This window comes from Dipodomys spectabilis, unplaced genomic scaffold, assembly GCF_019054845.1.
Source record: "Dipodomys spectabilis isolate Male_0828 unplaced genomic scaffold, ASM1905484v1 ptg000095l, whole genome shotgun sequence".
NCBI lineage: Eukaryota > Metazoa > Chordata > Mammalia > Rodentia > Heteromyidae > Dipodomys > Dipodomys spectabilis.
The window spans coordinates 29610494-29626808 of record NW_024870772.1 but is presented as its reverse complement, the minus strand read 5'-3'; the positions used below and the strand labels follow the sequence as shown (position 1 = coordinate 29626808).

Genomic DNA, 16315 nt, shown 5'->3' with positions numbered 1-16315 from the left:
AAATGTTGTTGCAAGAAGGAAGCAGAGCCGGACAAGGGGGAAGGTGTTAGGGGGAAGAGCAGGAGAGGAAGGGAGAAGGAAGCTGAGCAAAAGACAGCCAGTAAAGAATAAGGAATAGAAAATACAGGGAAGTGGGGGAAATGGTCGGTAGCAAATCCGTTGTGTCTAGAATTGTATTACTCTGAGCACACCTAACACCACACCCACCTAGGAGTTTGCAAATATCATTCCTTACCAGAATGAGAGTCCATCATAGCTATGGATGACTCCAGGGCTATACCCTGTCCAATACAAGAGCCCGGGTTACTTGTGGGGCCAGTAAAACCCAGCCGTGTTTATGAAAAGGATGAATCTTTTGGAGCGACTCAAGGCTAAACTGAGGCACTGACAGGCACCAAACCTAGAAGAAAAACACCCACATTGATGGGCGGAGGTGCAGGCTGGCCGAAGATGGGTGGAAGGGCCACATGCAGGAGACATGTCTGGGGGCAGCAGCTGCAACCAGACCTGGAGCGGGGCGGCCCCTGCCACGGGCCGAGGGTCCTGGATGAGAGTGTGAGCTGCCACCTGGGGACTACAGCACCATCCCGGGAGGCACCAGGATCATCTGGAACCACCAATTCCACACTGATGGAGTGTCCGAACTCCCCCGAGGGACTTGCCAACAATTCCTGGGGTCACCGGTGAGAACCACCCGTGGAAGCTAGCCAAAGCCACCTGCCCAACAGCCCAGAAGGAAAGCAGGGGACTGGTGGAGAGTCACAGTTTGAGATGGACATGGAAGGGAGCAGCCATCGGATGGAGCAAGGCTTCCGAGGCCCTCAGGCTCTTCTCTGGAGGGGTCACACCAGTCAGGCCTTCAGAGTAACTGTCTTTCTCTGCTGGGCACAGTTGTGGTGTTGGCCCCCCAGCCCTGCTCTCTAACATGCTGGGGGCCCGTCTACGCAGAGGGCTGGACCTATAGTGGGCGTGGACCTGCACAGAAAGTTACAGGACGGAGGCACAGCGGATGCTGGGGGGTGAACTCGGGCAAGTTCACCTCAGGAATCTTGAGGGCCATGTCCTCAGGTTTCACTCGAGGGGACTAACTTCTGTCTTCATGGCTTTCCTGGGGCCAGAAGTGGAGGCCCTCTCAAAAGAGGGGCTTTCTGGTGGACCTTTCTGCCTGGTGGACCTTTCGCCCTGCCAGGTTTTCCCTGCACCCAGCGCATCCTTTGTGCCGCCATGGTTGAAGTGGCCTGGGAGCCCATGCGCACCTGGACGCAGCCTTCGTGGGGGGCTTGGCTCTGCCCGCACACCCACATCCACTATCAGAGCGCCACGGAGGGTTAAGATTGGCTGCTGTTTACAGACCCTCCCTCTAACACGGTCTGCTGGGGCTTGGGCGAGTGGTGGGGCCAAGGGCCCAGACTGGCTATGTTCCATGGATCTCTGTTGGTTCCTGGCTAACCCAGTGGGTCGGCGTGCAGTGAGAATAAAGTCACGTTAGGCAGTGCCACACTGGAGGATTTACCCGGTGGACCTGCTGAAGTTATTCCATGGTCCCAAGAGCCCCAGTGTTCTAGAAACACCCAGAAGGGTCAAGGAGGACTGGGAGTCAAGGGATGTCAGCTCCTCTTCTTTTCCTGGTGAAGCGCAAGAATCCCAGATTGTCTCACCTGTATCCAGAATGTGGAGAAGATTCACATTGCTGCCTGGATTTGCTAGCAGAAGATTTGACGCTGGCTGTGCAGCTCCTAATATTATTATTCCTGTCGTGGGGCCTGAACTCTGGGCCTGGGCGCTGTCCCTCAGCTCTTCAGCTCAAGGCTAGCACTCTACCACTTGAGCCACAGCACCACTTCCAGATTTTTTCTTTTTGCTTATGTGGTGCTGAGGAATAGAACCCAGGGCCTCGTGGGTGCAAGGCAAGTGCTCTACCACTGAGCCACCTTCCCAGCCCCAGCTCCTAATATTAGTCCTGTATTAAGCAAGCAGGAAAGGGGATGGAACCCAGGTTCAAGGACAAGGCAACCCATTAGGAACAGGAACAGGATCACCTGCTGTAAACTTGAGAGCCACATTTCCAGGGCCATTGTAGTGTCTCCAGCAGTAGGCTGCTTACTGCCACAGAAAATGTGTGGCTTCCAAACCTCAGGTATTGACAAATTCTGTATTTGTCAATGGACAAATGGAGGGCCTAGCATGCATCACTTGCCCCATAAGATGGCAACTGTAGTTACCTTCCTTAGAAGTGGAGGAAAAGTAGGTTTTTCAAGATATTTATTGAGATCCAATTCATCTACCCTACATTTCACTCTTTTTAAAATATGCAAGTTAATGTCCTTCCTTTACACTGACAGAGTTATGGAGATATCACTCACCATCATCCAGAAAAACCCCATACTTAGTATTAGTCATATTTCTTGTTCTTTTCCTGACTCTCTACCAGAGCTATAGACAACCACCAATGTATTTTTCTATGTGCTTATTCAGACTTTTCATGGCTTGTTTTACTTAATATGTTTTCAAAGTTCATCCAAGTGGTAGTACCTGTCTATATCTATAATACACAATTTTGGATGGTCAATATTCCATCGTATAGATACACATGACATTTCTATTATCTACTTGGGTTGTTGCTACTTTTTGACTGGCTGAGTGATAATGCAGTGATCATTTGTGTACAAGCCACTGAGTGGATATGTGCTTTCATTTCTTTTGCATATGTACAATATCTCACAAAAGGAATATTGAGTCATATGACAACTGTGAAGATCTGCCAGAAAATTACATGAATTTTCCAAAGCAGTTCCATCCCTTTATATTCTCATTCCCAATTCTTGCCCACTTTCCCTGTCAGCATTCATTATTGTCTGTGTTTTTGAGTGCCACCATCTGCACTGGAAATGTTTACATTGTGAGGAAGTATTCTGAGTTCTATCTCCATTGAATAGTACAGTATAGAGAATCTGAAATCTTTTTTATTATACGTGGATAGATTCTTTTCTAAATGTTGCTGTGCATATTGAGACACAAAAAGTCTATCTAGATTATCTTACATTTGTTGTGAGGAGGATTTTATTGCTATATTTCCATACATATTTACAATATGTTCCAATCAATCTGCTTTTATCCTCAAAGTTTTTCAACAAGTTTCCTCCTTCTGTTATAACTGTTGCAAACAATCTAGGTATTTAAATATTGTTTACCAACTATATTTATTTATCCCATCCTCTTCAATTTCTGCTTAAGTAGTCCTTTGGTCAGATTCCTGTTCTTTGTTTATCCATATAAACAGTTATGTAAATGGATATATGTCTATCTATCTATCTATCTATCTACTATCTATCTATCTATCTGTCTGTCTGTCTATACAGAGAGACAGGGATATATATATATATATATGTATATATATATATATGTACTTGTTTTAGTGTGCTTTCACATGAGTGAAAATAATTTTTCTGAAAATAACTTTTCCACATGTTAAATTGTTCTCTAATTCCATCCATTTTCTTGCATTTTTAATTTTTGTGGCTGTGTAATATTCCATATATATTCACATTATAGTGGTCTCATCAGCTCATTCCATCCATGGCAGTCTTCTTAAAATTAAGAAGTCATGTTTATGTCTACTCCAGCTACATATTACTTAAAATAATTACAATAAATTCTGAAGTGGATAACCATATTGACTTAACCATTTTAATTTTCTTTGGTATTAAGGTTATTTTCTGTATTTTAGTATTGTAAGATTATTAATTTTGCTTGCATAATTATAATTTTGTAATGTTTAACTATTTTATTAGCATTTATGAATTGTACTAAAGGGTTTAGTTAAGACAATCATTTACATGTGCATGTGAGTGAGTTTCTCCTTCAGTTATATTCCTTTTAACTCCTTTTTTCCAGTTATTGGGTTTCATCACACTATCCGTATGTATGTGACTGTGTATAAAACATACTCAATGTTCTTACACTCTTTTTTCCATCTTCCTCTCCCACTCAACCACTCAAGAAAGTCTTTTTTTAACCACACATACCCCATTTTTACTATTATTTATTATCATTAATATTACTTCAGAGACAGATTCCACATAAATGGAAGCATGCAGTATATTTGCCTTTTTGAGCTTGGTTTATCTCAGTCAACATGATGATTCCAGTTCATCCATTTGTCTGCAGACAGTGATACTTTGACTCTCCTTTACGTGAACTGCTCCATTGCTTCTGAGTGTTACATTTTTCTTTATGCACTAATTGTTTGTTGTTCACTTGGGCTGAGCCACAGCCTAGATGTTGGGAATACTACTAAAATAAAAAAATGGGTATTGGTGTTACTGGCACAAGAATAGACCTCAGGACCAATGGAATAGAATTGAAAACCCAGATGAATCTACAGACATATAGCCATCTAATCTTCTATAAGGGAGCTAAAAAATAGAGCAGAAGAAAGACAGCCTTTTCAGTAAATGGTGCTGGCAAAACTGGTTTATCACTTGTAGAAAACTAAAGCTAGATCCTTATATATCACCCTGCAGCAGAATCAACTCCAAATGGATCAAAGACCTCAGAATCAAAGCAGATACTCTGAAAACATTACAGGATGGAATAGGGGAAACCCTAGGTCTCCTTGGCAAAGGCTGAAATTTTCTTAATAGAGACCCAGAAACACAATAAATCAAAGAAAGGTTGGACAAATGGGATTGCATGAAATTGCAACTTTTCTTCTTTAGCAGGAGGGGGGGACCAGGGGGGGAAGATGGGAAGAGATGGTAATGGGAAACAAAGGGGAGACAACAATGCTTGATAAGAAATGTACTCATTACCTTGCCCATGTAATTGTAACCCTTCTGTACGGTATTTTCACAATAATTTTTTTTCATATTTTCTTTTTTATACTTTCATGCAATACAAATTTAGTAATTACTTTACAATAAAATAAATAAAAAGTGCAGATTTAGTCTGTTCACATTTGAAAAAGTAATGGGCAAATGTGTGTGGGCATGTGTATGCCCTTAAGGAAATACTTGCAGGACCCTGGACAGCTCCCTGCAACAGCCCAGGGTTCTATGGTCTTTATAGGAGAAAGTGGATGTTCTTCACGCCCCGCTGGCCTGCGCTGAGCACAGAAGTGACTATGTGAGGGCTGAATGCTCTGGCATGAGCTCTGATGGAGGGCCTGGCACTTCCTGCCACTTGGCTGAAGACAGTGGACTCAGTAGCTTTCATTAACTGACAACACAGATCATCCTTTCTCCTTGTCCCTGCTCAGAAAAGCCTAGAACTCTCTGTTCTCCCTGCTAAACAGTTACTGAAGCAACAGAGACTACTCCCTGATGGAGGTACAGGCCAACCATCTTCTCCAGGCTGTCAATTTTCTTTGTGTGTCAGGCCAGACCTTTAGAAGATTGTGTACTCAGTATTACTGGATCAACTGAAACAACTGTGTTTGGCACTCTGCGCTGTTATAGGCTGAGATATTGTGCAGGGAGACTTCTGTCACTGTCAGATACTGGCACAGACTAGAGAGCCCTGGCACACCCTCTTCTGAGGCCCCTGAGTGAGGGCAGTCTGCTCTCAGTACCAAGAATGTCTGCATTCCTCCTGATCAGCTGCCTGCCTTCTACACCTGAATGCCTCCTTTCCTGATTGGTTGTTAGGAACCACTAGGTCCAGTTATACAAGCACATGAAAGCATCTCCATTTCCTGCTACTCCTGAGCAATCTAAATCCTCCTGCTGCCTAGCACAGCCCCATTACTGGATGCGGCTGGAGTGGGCCGGGTCTTCTCTTGGGAGGAGGAGCAGTGCACGCTGTCACAACCCCACCTCCCCATGCACTGAACCTGGTACTAAGCTGCCTTTGCCCCACAAAGTGCACATCTGAACTCTTCAGACACCGATGGGAAGTGCATCAGCCAAAGTTTTAGGGGACTGCACTTTCTTTTTATATTTTTGTTGGTTGTGGGGCTTGAACTCTGGGCTTGGGGGTTGTACCTCAGATTTTCAGCTCAAGGTGAGCATTCCACCACTTGAGCCACAGTGACACTTTCTGTTTTCTTGGAGATAAGGGTCTCACAGACTTTCCTGCCTGGGCTGGCTTTGAACTGCAATCCTCAGATCTCAGCCCCCTAAGTAGCTAGGGTTACAGGCGTGAGCCATCCATGCCCAGCCCACACTTTCTTCATATCTCTATCAGGTGCACTCTTTTTTTTTTTTTTTCAATAGCCTTAGGAACTTGACCTGGCTCCATGCATAGACAGTTCTTTTTTTTTTTAATTTATTTTATTTTATTTGTGAACATACTGTACAGAGGGGTTACAATTACATGGGCAGGATAATGCGTACATTTCTTACCAAGCATTGCAGCCTCCTCCTTTGTTTATCCTTCACATCCCTTCCCAGCCTCCCCCCTCCCCCCCCCCAGTCCCAATCCTTCCCCCCCCTACTAACATTGTAAAGCTCGTTTTCGACATGACAATTTGTACTTCTCATTGTTGCAACAGGTCCACCTATATCCTTAAACGACTTGTTTTTTCTCAGGTGCACTTTTAAGAGCAGCATCCTGTCTATGTGGAGATACAGATGTTGAAATCCCAATCCCCAACATGATGGTATTAGGAATTACTTTTTGAGAGGTGTGAGAACCTCACAAGTGGCACTAGTATCTTATAAAAGGGACTCTGGACAATTCTCTGACTCTGTTTCTTTCATGTGAACACATGTGGAGAGAGCTACTTACTATATAAAACCCAGAAGGAAGCAGAGCCCTTTCCAGAGGCCAGCACCCTGGTACGCAGATGGAGGACATGTGGCCTCCAGTGCCGCGAGAATATGCTTGCTATTTATAACTCTGACTCTGGCATTTTGCTACAGGAGCCCTGAGTGACCACAGGCTTATCCAGTCTCACATCTGCCACCCTAAATTAGAGAGGATTTTTCTCTATTTCACGTAGCCTGCAAGCTACCTCCAAACGTCCAACCATCCTCAGATTAGTCCTGGATCCTTGTCTTGACCTTCACTCTGGAAGTGTTGGCCATACAATGATGATGTTCCTCTCGGGGCATCTCAAGCACAGCCTCTGGCTGATTTCATTTCCTGTGGTTCTTTCTCCACTATATAAACTACAGCCAGAGCAGCATCCGTGCTCTCTAAGTACTGGCCCAATGATTAATGGATCAATTAGTTTATACTCTGATGGAATAAGTAAACACATCAAAAAGTGCTAGGAAAATGAAACTTCAGTCCTCCATCTTCAGCAAAGCTTCATTCCTTATTGCATTGTTTGTAATAAGGAAGAGGCAGTCCATTTATGACCAAGGCTTGCTTCCATATCGTGTAGTTTATGATAAGTCTGGATCGGTTTGCAGACCCTACCTCAGGGCAATAAATTTCATAATTCTTACTATCCTTGTGTAAGAGGATGAAACTAGATCCTAAACTCTCACTTTGTACAAAAATGAATTCAAAATGGATCAAAGGCCTTAATGTAAAACCTAAAACTACTACCAGAAAACTCTTGAAGATGTAGGTATTGTGAAGGCCTTTCTGAATACAACTTAGGTAGCTCAGGAAATGAGAGCAAGAAGTGATCGGTAGGACTCTATCAAATTAAGAAAATTTGTACAGCAAAGGATAAATTACCAGAATAAACAACCTAAACATTGGAGGAAAATATTTGCCAGCTATCATCTGACAGGATATTAATATCTAGAATACACAAACAACTACAAATCCAAATAATCAATTACTCAATGGGTAAAAAGTATTGAGGAGACATTTATTAAAAGAACTACAAAGGGCCAATAACTACATGAAGGGTGAACATTAAAAAAACTATGCTGATATTCCAGTTCACTTGTCAGAATGTCCATCATCAAGGAAATAAACTCATGCAAGCAAGGACAGAGGAGAAAAGGGTCTGTTATACACGCTTGGTGGGAATACAAGCTAGTACCACTACTATGGAGATCAGTATGGAGATCCCTCAAAAACATTAACAATAAGACTGGAACTATGGCATGGTATTAGAGAGCCTGCCTGGCAAGCATGAAACCCTGAGTTCAAATCCATGTACTGCAGAAAGATAACATAAACATATAAGTAGGAAAAATATAACTCTTCTAAGATTCTGGTATATATACCAGGGTATATATCTAAAGGAACCACGATAGAGATTCCCATGTGCCATGTATATTGTAGCTGCCATGTGTAGTGTGGTATTCTTCGCCCTAGTGTCCATTCAATAGATGAATGGATAAAGACAGCATATTATGTATACACATTGAGATATTATTCATCCATAGGGAGGAACAAGATCACATCATCTGTGGGAAAATGGACAGAACTGAAAATACTTATGTTTAGCAAACTAAGCCACATTCAAAAAGAGAAATACTGTATGTTTTCTGTCATGTAGAGAATCAGGATTTAACAAGAGAACAGATATAAAAGTAGATGAGGGAGCTCTACTTGGAAAGGTAGGAAGAGGGAAGAGAGACCTGAAAGATAAAAGGGGTAAATGTCTGAGGCAAACTGAGGCTCAGGGAAGTCAGGCACCTGTCCTGGCACACAGAGCTACCAAACTGGTGAGAAGAGAATGGAGTCCAAGTCCTGACACTGCTCAGCAGCCTCCTTGCAGGCCACATCGTCATTGGGCACTGGACAAATGCATACCGCCTTCCAGCCAGGATTTTCCACACAAGGCCACTGATGGCCTTGGGGGGCACAGCCCTCCTTTCTCAGGCTTGGGCCAGAAAGGGGCTCGGCAATGTGCTAGAAGCCATCCTCTCCCTTCTGGGAAACATGTGGATCCACAATCTCCAATAAGAAAATTCAGCTGATATGTGTTCCCCTATTGAGAATTTACCTAAACCCAAGCTGGTTCATTAAAACTTCACAAATACTCCATAATTAATTCAGGGAATGTTGTTCTTCTGAGCAAGTGGAATTGCAGATAATTTTTTTCTCTTTTGACAAAACTAACACCACATTTTATGAGTTAGGAAAAATGGTAACAAAGGTGGATTGACCTTGCCTAAAGCCCCGTTAACACAATGACAGAGAGCCCATAACCGCATGGTGCGTTAGATTACTCTTGTGATCCCCAGAACTCCCCAACAGGAGAGGCCACCTGAACAGCTCCTCCTCTTAGCTATAGGGAAAAGGGGCCACAGAGTCCTCTGAGAAGCCAGCATAATGGCAGAATCTGTAATGCCCAGGCTTGCTCCTGACATGCAGAGGAAACAGAGCTTACATCATTGTACCTGGTAGAAATGACCGAGCTGGAAGGAACGCACACTGACTGAGACCTCGCCTCACTGCCAGGGGCCATGCCTCATGCGTGTAATCCAAGCTAGAGAGGCTGAGATCTGAGGATCATGGTGGCTCATCTAAGCCAGCCTGGGCAGGAAAGTCTGTGGGGTTCTCATCTCCAATTACCCATCAAAAGGCCAGAAGTGGAGCTGTGGCTCAAATGGTAGAGCACTAGCCTTGAGCAAGAAAAGCCCAGACCCTGAATTTTAAGCCCCAGGACTGAAACAGAACAACAAAGAAAGCACACACATCATACCAACACCTGGTACCTTGGTGAACTGGATTACAAAGGCCTGACAAGGCCTTTGTCTCACTGGCCTGCAGGTGACAAAGTGGAGGTGTGAGTAAGTCAAGTGTTCAGCAAGTTAAAGGATCACCATGGTCCGAGCCTGAGCCCTTTAAATCCCGGGACACATTTGTGGAGTCCTGCAAGACTCTGTGAGAGGAGGAACTTTTCTTTGTTTTTTTCCCCGCTTATGCAACATATCCCTCTCCACCCTGGTGGACAAAAGATCCCTTTAATCCCACTGGTTTTATTGAAGTTAGATTCATACCTCATTAGTTAAATTGTAACCTTGGAAATAGGAGCATTAGACTCCCAATTTGTCAGTTTGGCTTCCTTTATAAGAAACCACAAAGAAAGCCATGCTGCCTGAACCTAACTCTCAAGATGGCAAACGTGTCAGGAACCACTGAGGAATGCCCTTTATGTCATATAATTGCATGTGTAGCCAGGCACTGGAGACTCACACCTGTCATCCTAGCTACTTAGGAGGAGGAGTCTAGAGGACTAAGGTTAGACACCAGCCCAGGCAGGAGAATCTGTGAGACTCCACCTCCAGTTAACAAGCAAAAAACTAGATGTAGGCATGGCTCAAGTGATAGAGCACCAGCCATGAGCCAGCCATGAGCCAGAAAGCTGAGAACATGAGGCCCTGAGTTCAAGCCTCAATACAAGCACAAGAACAAAACAACCACCACCACAACAACCAACCACAACAAAAAAATCATGTAACTTCGAGTTGGGTACTGGTATTCACACATGTAATCGTAGCTAAGGTTCAAAGCCACCCAGGAACGCAAAGCCCATAAAACACTATCTCCAACAAATTAGCAAAATAACATGGCTGGTGGCATGGCAATCGAGTGCCAGTTGAGCAAGCCAGCAAATAGAATGGGTCTGAGGTCTGAATTAAAGCTCCAGAACATGCATACATACATACGTACATACATACATACATATGTATTTAAAAGTTAGGGTGGGCTGGGAAGATGGCTCAATGGTAGAGTGCTTGCTTTGCAAGCCCTGGGTTCGATTCCTCAGCACCACATAAGCAGAAAAAGCTAGAAGTGGTGCTGTGTCTCAAGTGGTAGATCACTCCCCTTGAGCTGAAGAGCTCAGGAACAGGGCCCAGGATCAGCTTTCAGGCCCTGCAACCAACAAAAAACAAACAAACATACGAACAAAAACCTTAGGGCAACATTGTGTGGACACACACAAAATATAACAGTTTCTAGACATGGATAAAAAGTAAATTAATAATCTTATAGAAAAGAGAAAGAAGGCCAAGACCAAGACTAACAACCATGGGATTTCACTCTTACACATCTGATGCTTAATTACTCTTAAATAAGTAAATAGTGAAAGCTAGCCAAAGAGAAAACTATGACCTCAATCTGGCTTCAAAGCAGAGAGATGGGTTTAGGCAGGGACACCGTGATACCAGAGTTCCCTCTTCTGTGTTCTCTGTCAGCATTGAGTTTAAACTTCTAAAAGTCATACTCCACATATTTTTTCAAACAGAAACAACTGAATTGTCAGAATCTAGCCATAGAAGAGCTGGTGGTGGTGCAGAGACTAATGTGGCTAGAAGTGTGTCTTGGCCCCTAGAGCAGGGTGCATGTGACTAAGCAGAACAATGATAGAAAAAGCATTTTCCAGAAACCACATGGAAAGGTAAAGGGGGAGAGAGCCACCCATCCAACATGAAGGAAACGAGATGATCAACATGATACCCACACAACAGGCCGGCTGCCTCTGTGAATCAATAGCTCTAGGGCTTGGGGAAGGCTCTTTTGGAAACAAAGAAATAAATTTTTCAAGGTCTTATGAATGCAAATCAGAGGCTCCTTGAGAGATGAGGTTTAAGCCCACCTTAAGAGAAAGGCTACAGAGATGTGAGGCTTCTATTAAACTCATCCTGTAACTTTTCATATTCATCTAGAGGGGGCAAAATCATTTCTAAGGAATAATTTTGAAAAATGCAATTTCTTCTCCTGATTCTCCTTTAAAACCTCAGCAAAATGTCAAAGCTGCAGGAATCCTCTGGGCTCAGGGTCCAGAGGCAACCAGGCCATGGGAAGCACTTTCTCCTTCTGAGTTGTAGAACTGTCACGTCCACACAATCCAAGGCTGTGGTCAGGATCGGAACTTGCTGGAATGCTAGTATAATAGATTGAGAGTCAAAAAGGTCAAGGATTTTCTTCCTCCATTCAAGCACACGAGATGGGAGAAGAGGACCTCTGACTCTCTAGGCTTTATTTTTCTCTGGAAATCAGTTCCTAAGTGTTCCTACATTGCTCTGAAGATCACAAGCTGCTGCTCAGCAAGAATGACCAGTGTTCTCCTAGAAGGAGAAATGGCAATCCTAATGACAGTGCCACACACTGTGTCTACATCGTGCATTTACTTTGTCTCAAATCTCTTCCATCCAAAGTCTCATCAGCCCTTTCTTCCTAACATCGTTTGGTTCAACAAGAAAACTTCCATACCCAAAGAAATGAGTGAGTTGGTCCCCTAGTGGAACATGGTTATACTAGAGATCCTAAGCTACTTTGCGTTCTATGCCCCAAGTTGTCTTCATGTGATCCAGATTTCATGTTAAGGTAAGGTAGGCCTTATACACATGGACATACACCAACTGCCTTTTCCAGTCACCCAGTGTAACAACCACCAATTAAAAAGCTTGCTTCCACAACAGAAATGTTATGAGGAAGCTTCAGGTTTCTTTTCCTAAAAAAACTAGCTTTGCACCTTGTTCAATACCCGTTGTGAAAATCCCCAAAGCAAGCACTTCATCTTTTTTTACAATTGTGGTTCAATAAATAATATCTTCCTTCCCACTCTGGTCTCTGTGGATAACAGTCCTCACCAAGCCAACTTCCTCAGGGGGTGAGAGGAAATGTGACAGTTCTGTCATCATGGGGGGTCGGGAAGGACTGTCACCAGGCAGCTTCTGGATCCAGATGGACAGATCAAAGGCACAGAATGTCTAAGGCCAAGTCATGGCCCAAGCACACCACTGCTGCTATATTAGAGCAAATTCACCTGTTCAAATGCAGGCCAGCCTAGACCCCAGTTCCCACCCCTCCCTAACACCCATTGGCCCAGTCCCCACACTCTATACCTAGGGACCGATGGATGTGCTAGCACTGGTAGCCAGGGATATGCCACAGAGGCTCTTTCCTTAGTGTTGTCTATTATCCACACCATGTACCTAGGAGCTACTCATGAAATGAATGAATAAATGAAGACACTTAAGAATCTGAACCTCTTCAACTGTAGCCCAACTTGGCCACAAAACTTCAGAGTACCTCAGCTCTGGGGGTCCACACACAGGAAAGAAGGAGAACAAACACCTAGGAGGGAAGGAGGGAATCCATGCATAGAGGCAGCTAAAAGTAAGAGGCAGAAAAGGTATGGAAGACATTGGCCACTGGCCAAGCCAACACTCCCAGAGAACATGGCACAATCCATGAGTATTAATCTGTTGCAAATTCTCAATGCTTTTTGTGGGAAGTAAATCAGCATTGAGTTTCCCCATGGGAAGACTTGGAATCAAACCACATAGTTACCGATAAGTTCTAAATCTTGGGAATCACACTCCAGGGCCCAAGGCTACACTTGACACATACTACACTACCTCTTCTGGGTACCCAGATTAAGGTGCAAAATCAGCACAGAAATCAATGTTCCAGCTAGGCACTGGTGGCTCACGCTTATCATCCTAGCTTCTCAGGAGGCAGAACTTGGGAGGATAACTATTCATAACCAGCCCAAGCAAAAATTGTGTGAGGTCTTGTCTCAACAGCTAGAGTAATTGTTCATGCCAGTCATCCGAGTTATGTGGGAATCTGGGAGAGGGAAGAGGATCACCGTTTCAGGACAGCCCAGAAAGGAAAGTTCAAGAGACCTCATCTCAACATTGAAAACTAAACATAGTAGTATGGGCCTACTCCCTAGCCATGGTGGGAAACAAAGAGAGGATCACAGTTGAGATCTACAGCAGAGGGGGGCGGTTGGGGGAATAAACAAGACCCTATCTTAAAGTTTCCACTTCAAAACAAAAGATAGATCGTCTGCCTAGCAAGTGTGAAACACTGAGTTCAAACCCTAGTACTACCAGAAATAAACAACAGGAGTTCAAAGGCAAAGCTGGAAATGGACAGGTGGAAAGTGCTTTCACAGTTAAACATGTCCCGGAGCTTTAATGAGCATTATGAATCTCCAGATGACCAGAGGACCTGCCATGAGAAGAAGCATTAGCCTGGCCAGGCTTTAGGCTGGCTGCAGGAAGGAGACAGGAGACCAGGGCAAAGTGGCAGAGGTCCATCCAGGAGCCTGCAGGGAAGAAATCTGGTCTACATTCACCCACCACTCCCTCCATCCCAGAAGCCTGCCTGACACTCTCTGCAGGAACACACTCTTCCTTATGGACTTTACACAAAGGAAGTCGGGCACCTGAGTTCATCATGGTTCTCTTCAATTTTGAACTCTTTCCATCTCTACTATGAGGTTTTAGCATTACATCAGTGCAACACAGACAAAATGTTAGACCCTAAACTCTGAAAGAAGCCCCTGAGAACCTGAAGCTGACAACTGGGGCACACCAATGACTCCCTCCGAGCCTCATTTTGGAGTCCAAGGTGAACACTTTGCTCTGATGACTGATGACTGACACTAACTAAGTGACAGCTCCATGAAACCCTGTTGTTCAATGTTCAGCAAAGGAACAGAGATTAATGACTGCCCAGTAATTAGCTGTGCCCACCCACACCCAAGACAGGCAAAACTTCAGGGCTCGTCAGAAGCGGAGCCATGCCTCTGACCACCTGTTACCACTACAGCCCAGGACTCCAACATGGTGGATGACAGGATGCAGAAGTGACCCCATCATCCTACAGGAGTGTGTCTGACACCTCTGGTCACACCTATTGAGTTACCAAACAAGATCCTCTAAAATTAAGCACCGTTATCATGTTACTTACCTGCTCAGAAACTTCCTGTGGCTCCCCAGAGCTAAGAAAATAGAGTGCAAACCTGGGAGACAGGTATGGAATACCCCTACATCCCGCCTCAGATGGCCTCTGTGACAGCACTAAACCAGAATGCCCCAGGCTGGGCCTTCCTTCCTCTTTTTTCTGCCCTGCTGTTCAACCCACAGCCCTCTGAAAGCCCCTGCACCCCAAAAGTAGGCCATCATTGAAACTCTTAATATGCTTTTCAGTTGAGGCCCCTGGCGGTATCTCATCATTTCTTAAGGTATTCATAACAGATCTACTTTTCAATTTTCAAGGGTGAGGCTCCCTCAATGTACCAGCTGCCACTCTCCAGAGAGAAAGCTTCTTACCTCAATTACATAACATGTGCTTTTCAACACTCCATTTCTGTCTAACCAAACAAAGGGGAGTAATCTGTCACACCCCAATCAGGAAAGGACAGCCACCTTCATGCCTCTCATCTCCAAAGAACATTAACACTAATAAAGAAGAGCTTTTGTGTTTGTTTGAAAGTCTTGAAGAAGAGAAAATGTGAGCCTATTACTCACCATCCCATTTCCCTCTCTACCTAAGGGAGAAAAAAACAACTAATCAATTCTGAGTAATTCTTGGTGAAATTGCTTTCCCAAGTAAGGGCCTTGTTAGGAGGGGTGCTGAGAAGGGTTCATTCAGCGGGTCTAGACAGGGAATTTGCTGTTCTGCATGGATGAGTACTTTTCATAAATGAAGGTTTAACTCTCAAAATCTTTTGGTTAAGCCAAGTACAGGAGCTTGTGCAGTGTTTCTACCTACTCAGCATATGGAGATTGGGAGGCCTGTTTCAAGCAACAAAAAGCTGGACACTACACTGTGTGTCTGTTACCTCAGCTAGTATGCATAACATATAAATCGGAGGATCATGGAACAGGCTGGCCTAGGCAAAAAGCCGGACCCTACTGGGGAGTGGGTAAGAGGAGGCAGAAAGGGTCATGAGCATGGCTCGAGAGATAGGACATCTGCTTAGCAGGCACATGTCTCTGAATTCAAATTGTACTACTGCCAAAAAAAAGTTGGCCATGTTTCATGGAAAATTACTAAATTATGGTTTCATATTGAGTTACTATAATGCTTAAGAGTTTTAAAGGAGTCCATCCTGAGAGACTAAGACATCTGTAGCCCAGATAGAGGAAAGCTCTCTTGTATATTCCTCCTCTTTCTCTGTCTCTGTTTCTCTCTCTCTCTCTTTCTCTCTCTCTGACACACACACACACACACACACACACACACACACACACACCACAGTGACTCCACCAGTCCAATCATGATTCTCTGCATGGTCCTACATCAGATCTATTAGCCTATCCTATCATTTGTGTGGACTGGTTTCTCTCCCTGCTCCTGCTCCTCACCCTGACCTGCTCTAGGGCAGGCATTCCAACAATTCTGCTCCCTTCTAGTAGCTGGCTGGGGCTGTGCAAACAGTGAGAGCTCCATGAATATCCATGAATGAATAGATAGGAGGAGGCAGGCAGGCATGAATAAGTAAAGCATTACACAACTTCCAGGCATATGATAAACTTGTAGGTGAAAATTTCACTATCAGCTTGGCAGGTAGGTCTGTTCAAAGCCCTTGTCTGTTGAAAGTGGCTGCAAGGCCCACTCTGGCCATGAGGGTTACAGATAGTGGGCAGGAGGAGTGTTTGTAAATCCAGGCACAGGTCTCTGAGACAGACCTCAAGATAAGGACAGCTGGAAA

The 16315-nt window shown here is 44.2% G+C and overlaps 1 pseudogene; it reads left to right on the top strand.

Moving 5' to 3' along the window:
- The first annotated feature begins 478 nt into the window (after positions 1 to 478).
- Positions 479 to 924, top strand: LOC122112652 (annotated as a pseudogene).
- Positions 925 to 16315: the final 15391 nt, after the last annotated feature.